We start from the raw sequence: 7019 nt of genomic DNA on the forward strand, positions 1-7019 counted from the left end.
ATTGCTATTGCAAAAAAGCAACAGTTCTCAGACCCCTTACTCACCTTTTAGTACTCGGAGACCATCTGGAAACACGTCTTTAGTAGGTGCCACACCGTTCTGCTCACATTTTTTACATAATTGTTGCTCGTTCCTTCCTTCGACCCTTGCACTTCAGAAGCACTAACCTGCTTGTCCTTACAGGTTATCGTTTACCTCCTGTGTATTTGCATCCTCTGGCAGAGAAATGGAGTATCCCTCCCCATCCTCCTCACCTCCTCAGCTCAGGTGTATCTACTTTATCCCCCCATTCTGCATCCTTGGCCCAAGTTGGGCTAGGTGTCCCCCTTCCATGTCCAGTAATGTTCTATGCACAGTGCTGTCACTACAGCGATTACATTGGATAATTACCAGCTTATGAATTGTGTCCTCAACTAGACTGTGAAGCTTCAGGTGTGGTCTATTATCTCTTTTTTCTTTAAAAAGTGCTTCCTAGCACAGGGCTTGGCCCAAAGTTTATTAAATGAATATATGAATTAGAAGGACAGGAGAAGATTAAATAGCATTTGTTGAGGACCTACTGGCCAGATGCCTTATAGCACTGTGGTAAGAATTCCACAAGAGAGCGTAAGTAAAGGACCTGGAGACATACCTAGCACAACGTGGACATGCATGTTGAGTGAATGATGGTAGGTCCACATTCTGAAGAGGAAAGCTAAGGCTCAGAGAGCTTAAGCTACTTCCTGAAGTCACCCAGTTACAGTGAGAGAGCTGAGATTTGAACATAGCTCTCTCTGGCCCCCAGGCCTGGCCTCACCTACACCCTGTAGCCTTCCACTTCCGCCTCACCATCCCTCACTCCAGCAGGTAGGCAAATTTTTTTCTGTTGATCATGATCTTTGAATCAACTGTAACACTTTTACATAATGACTTTCCATGGGAAGAATTCCACAAATATTTGTTGGATGAATGGGTAAATGACTAGACTGGGGGAAACTCCCAGTGCCGTACAAACACAGCCGGCTGACTAGTCCATTTAGTGCACAGTATTAGATTACTCCTTCAGAAAATGTACAATATCACTATAACAATCTATTAAGCAGAAACATAATGCATGATAAAATAACAGCAGGTAAAGGGCTTTAAGAACAATGTAACAGAAGTAAAGGTAAAGAAAATAATCTTTCCAGGACAATGACAAAGTTAAAATCTGTGCTATTCAGAATATTTTTAAGAATTTCTCACAACAGAGAGGAGGCATTTTTTTTTAAAGATTTTATTTATTTATTTGACAGAGACAGCCAGTGAGAGAGGGAACACAGCAGGGGAGTGGGAGAGGAAGAAGCAGGCTCCCAGTGGAGGAGCCTGATGCAGGGCTCGATCCCATAACGCCAGGATCACGCCCTGAGCCAAAGGCAGACGCTTAACGACTGAGCCACCCAGGTACCCCGAGAGGAGGCATTTTAACCTCCCTGCTAAAATCTGATCCTCTGATCTTGAATTATCTGCAGAGATATTCACACAGATCTATCTAACGTTTTGAAATCTGGATGGTTGATTGTCTAAGCAGTTAAGCAGTATGAGTAGCACACCGTGAAATGTGAGGATAAGTAAAGAGTTTCAGGTTCTCTTACTGGGAGAGGATTAGGAGGAGAATGAAGCTAACTGGAGGCATTGTGGGTGACCAAGAGATCAAGGAATCAAAGCAGTAACAATCATAACTGCTGTCCATCATGCTCCTTTTCTGTGACAGGCACCTTGCTTATGCTCTATGATTGAATTAACTGGTCCCCACAAGACCACAGTGCAGTAGGATTTCTTATCCACATTTCACAACTATGATTTCAGAGAGGTTAGGTATAGTAATTTGCCCAAGGGATGTTACAGATGCAAAGATTTACACCCAGATCCATCTGACTCCAGACACGGAGGCTGATGGATTGTCTTGTGACTCTCACAAGAGAGTAAAGGCAAATTCACAACCCTGCTGCCCAGGCTGTGAACCTTACCGCGCTGGGTTCTAAGAGCTGTGCCCCCTTCAGTGTGCTGAGGATGTGGGCTGATCACCATCAAGTCTTCAGTACAAAGCAAAGGCCTTGCACACTGAAGGTGCCCATCCACTACAGGTGACGACAAGGGCTACTCTGTAATAAGCAAGATGCAAAGTTGACTAGTTAGGAAGAAAGCATATTAAGCTGAAGGCTAATAGGCATTTTAATTATGTAAACTGTAAGGACATATTTAAAACTCCAAGTTTTGGCCATATTGGTTTTATTTTTTGTGACTAATTTCCTAGACACCCACTGCTATTGAAAAAAGTCAACAAGGTCCTTGCAATCCTTCTTGGAAACAGCCCAGTGCTCCTCACTGTTACAGTCTTCCTGCCACCATCCCTGCCAAGCATCCCCACATTCTCTTCTGTAAAAACTCTGCCCCAGGGAAGAGTTCCATTCAAGGACAACTGTGATCCTCAAGGACAGTTCCTCAGTCACAGTCATTAGGGTGGGGCTTCCTATACTCCCAAGGAACAAAAATGTACTCTTCTTTCATCTCTGTCCCCCAAGGGAACAAGCATAGTTGGTACCTCCTCTTCCTTCGGAGGTGTCCTTACCATTGGAAGATCAAGCAAGGCCAGTGCAGGGCCAGAGGAAATAAAGTTCTGTAGTGGTTTGTTCTGGGAGAAAGAGGCCCTTTTTTCACTGCTTCGCACTTAATGATATAAAACAGGACTGGGGCTGCCTTTTGCTGGTAGGCCTCTCAGGCCTTGGAAGGTCAAAGAGAAATCAGACAGGAACAAAACATGCATATGTATAGAACCTTAGCAGAGGCAGGTCAGGGATTTGCATTCTGGGCCACATAAGAGACACAACCAACAGTAAATGAGGAACCCAGAGGCGGGTATAAAAAGGCAGGGGTTGGGAACTATAGACATTCCTGAACTTTTGCTTTAGGTTGACCCTGTTCCTTCTTGTACAGACAAAGGAGAAGAAATTTACATTGTCAGAAAGTAAAAACAGTTGACAAATAGTGAGCTTCTCAGAAGGGAGACTTTGCAAGTATAGAATAAAGTGCAATAGCATATTTGTGGAGTGTACTTTTTAAAATGAAAAATAACAACACACAAACTTCCTCAGGAAAAACAGACTTGATATATCATAATTAAATAGCTGGTTTCAGGGTTGTTAGTCAGCAATATCAGGTTCCTACCAGTAATTGCGTTTTTCTCTTTCTGGGAGGTTGGAGGGATACATCTTCTCCAATGCTTTACTCATAACATACCTTATGCCTTATGTTTGTTGATAGAGAAGGCAGTTGGAAGGCACGTGCTATTATTTTGGAGTGCCTCGTCATTCAGAATTGGCAAGAGTTTTTGCTCCCTTTTTGCTATTTCTCCTTTTTTATTGGAGAATTAAAGCAACTTTAATTTGCATGAGTCTTAGTTCTCATGTCTCTCTCTTTTCCAATTATTCTAGCTGTCCACCGTTAGACAACTGACTTTTTGTGATTATATGCATTTTTGCTGAGATCTGACTTTGCAATCAAGTAGCCAACTCTCCTGAAGGATCTAGAAAGAGGGATTTCATTTCACTCTGCACAAACGAAGTAACAGTTCAACTTGCCCAGTGAAAACAAATCCTGAGCAAGTTATTTATTCCAGCACTCCCACCCTCCTGACTGGGTTATTAATTCATTTGGGAAACTGAATATATATACGTTGGTTCCATGAACCTAAGGTGCCATCTTACAACAGCATCCATAAAAACGCTAACATCCCTGCAACTCAGACACATCTGGTCTCAGAATCTACCTGACTCAAAAAAAAAAAAAAAAGGCACTGACACTTTGGCGGTTGTTTCCCACTGAAATGAAGGTGCTTCCTTTCAACAGGGCAAATCCAAATAGTCTGCAGTGAAATGACTCATCTCTATGTACAAGGACTTAGAATTTACCCCATTATAGCTCAGAAAAGAGAAGACACAGGAATACTAATTTTTCTTCCTTTCCTTTTTCTTACATGTGCTGAAGAAACAAAGGGGAAAAAAAAGAGGAATCTATTTCTGGCCTACGAATTTAGTTTTCAGGATGAAAAATGTAGGGCAACAATGATTCCGATTATCCAAATGTGAAATCTCTCATTTCTACTCTCATAGAATGGCTCAGGTAACCATAGATTTACGAACTGTTTAATAATTTTCAGTAACAGAGCAGGAATTCTAATGACTAGTTCGTAGGTGAGGAAACGAAGGCAAAGAAATGTGGTGAGTTACATATACTTGTCTGAATTAATTTATAGTCACAAAGTCCTTTTCAGTCACAGTCAAAATCAACTCCTTGGAATGGGCAGGGCAGGTATTCACAACAGCAAGCATGTCCTTAGCTAAATAGCAGACACACCATCCCTTCTCACCTACTGGAGGGAACACAGGATGGAGCTGGCTGTCTTATTCATAGTGAGGTCATTGTTCTTCCATCTCTTAGCCTCTGGTTTCAGAATCAAACATTACTCCATTTTTTTCTCTATTTGTGCCAGTTAAGCTTAAATAAAATCTTATAGATATTCTAGCAGTGGTTCTCAATCAGGGATACTTTTGCTTTTTTCTGCTACTGGTAAAGGCTTCGGGTGCTGCTAAACACTCTAGGACAGCCCATATACAATAAAGAATTATCTGGCCTAATATGTCAATATGCCAAGCTTGAGAAACCCTGTATTAGAAGAAAGCTGACGAATGTCCCTTTTCCCAAATAAGTTTGTGATATGTTTCTATCATCCAAATCATTCACCAAATATTTACTGAGCATCTATTAAGGCACCATGAAGAAGAAAAACAAGATCACTGCCTTCCTGAGCCATACAATTTAAAAAGAGGAAATAACTAACTAAATAAATAAATAAACAATATGTCAGAGTGTGGTACATATTGTAAAGGAAATAAATGGATAACAATAGAGAATAACCAGAAGACACTCTTGATAATATAGTCAAGGAAGACCTACCTTGATAAGGAAATGAGGATACTTTTAGCCACGAATAACAGAAACTCCCAACTCAAACGGACTTAGTAAGGAAAAACATGGTTTCACTTATATCCAGAGGTAGGATGAGTCTCAGAATTGAGTTAATGCCTAGACTCCAATTTCTATCCAAGTCTCTATATCCAGCTTCCTTTTCTGGATAGGAGTAAGGTCGGTTGTAATCATGAGGTCTCATAACGTCACATAATATGGCTTGAGGGAAGGCAAGGGAGATGGAATGGGGCACACAGATAACAGTCACATCCCAGGGCTCTAAGCAATAGCACTGAGAATCACCTGATTGGACTGTGTAGGTCACGTGCCCATCCCGAACCAATGACTGTGGCCAAGGGGAATGGAATGTGCTGATTGGCTTAAGCCCAACGGTGCCCGCCCTTGGCACGGGGTCTGGCATCAGCTTCTCCTTAACAACTAAACAAACACTGGGAAGAGTGATGTACTTACTGGGTGACTTGCTCTGTAGAAGATGAGGTTCAAACTATGCCTTGGAGAATGAGAAGGAGCTGGCCTAGCCAGGGACCCAAGGAAGAACATAGGGATGGCAGGGCGGGGCACAAAGGCTTTGAAATGGGGAAAGGAGGCCATGCTGCTCCAAGGGAAAAGTGGTCCACAGTAAGCTTGGAGGGTTAGATAAGAACATTATCCTCTAATTTGAGTTTTTGCTAACCACATTTGTTATAAAATATGGCGATCCTTTTTAGGTTGGAAAAAAAGTATTTCCTTCAGGATTTTTCCATGCATTCCTACTTTTAGGTAATGGTTCTAATGTCACTTAAGATTAAGACAAAATAAGTTTTATCAGAACTAATATTAACTTTCAAAGAATAATTTTCAAGTTAATATATGAAAAGAAAAAATCCTTTAGAAAGCAAATATTGAAAGAAACTCAAGTGGACGAGATTTCAGATATTTGAGCATTCAGAGAAGCTATACAAAACTCATCTTGATTTAGAACAAGTTTTATCTACTTCTGTAACCCCCAGCACCTGCCACCCTCCTGAATACAGAGGTGGCCTCAATAATACTGATTCACACCGGAAGTTGAAGATCATGAGCACTTTCAAGTTCATTATTCTACCTACATATCCACTGTTTTGACCATCTCTCCTTTCCTTGTAAGGAAGCCCATCACTTTTTTATATTGACTGCACATTATCTCTCTGAATGGCATGTTGGTTTGGGCTTTTCTTCTTTTGTCGTTGTGTTTTTGTTTTATTGTACTTTGGGAGCTGCTTCTGCTTCTGATTTTGATGACTCTGTTGTTCTCCAAGACAAATATGGGGGACCCCCCCCCCCCCCCGTAACTGCACTGATAGCTGCTAGCAGATTTAGGATAAAGTCACCTTAACTTCTGGTTTATCTTTGACTCCATAATTACATTATAATGATGTGTTGCAATTATGTTTATCCGTTCTTAGTTTCATCCTAAAATTTGACACTATGACAAATAGTGTGAGAAATTATGTGTATTAAAAATGTAATAAAATAATAAAATATGATAAAGTAATAAAAACAAGGATTCTAATTAGATAATAAATGCAGCATTATCTAATTAGATAATAAATGTGGTAGTTCATATGGTCCCTACTCGTCCCAATAATTAGTTAAAGGTTATATAAAATGTTAAATAAGGTTAAATAAAAGGGGGCTACAAAAATGTACAACTCAGCATTCACAGCAGTGTGAGCGGAGATGTAAGTTCTGGTACTGGCTTTTCTTGAGTAATATTACTGTTGCTACAATTTATTGAGTGCCTGCTACCAAATTGGTGTTTCATTTATAGGTAATCCTTCCAAACTCCCAGCGAGATAGTATGATCTCCATTTTTACATATGAGGAAACCGCGGCTCAAATAAGAATTGGAAGATTACACAGCTATCACATAATAATGACATATGTTTGGTGGTTTATATACATTTTCAGTCATTATATACAACCTATGAGGCGGAACTCAAGAAAGCTTAGTAATTATCTCAAGGTCTCACAGCTGGCAAATTAGTAAGTCT

This window comes from Ursus americanus, chromosome 10 (assembly GCF_024610735.1).
Source record: "Ursus americanus isolate L20-20 chromosome 10, mUrsAme1.1.p, whole genome shotgun sequence".
NCBI classification, from domain to species: domain Eukaryota; kingdom Metazoa; phylum Chordata; class Mammalia; order Carnivora; family Ursidae; genus Ursus; species Ursus americanus.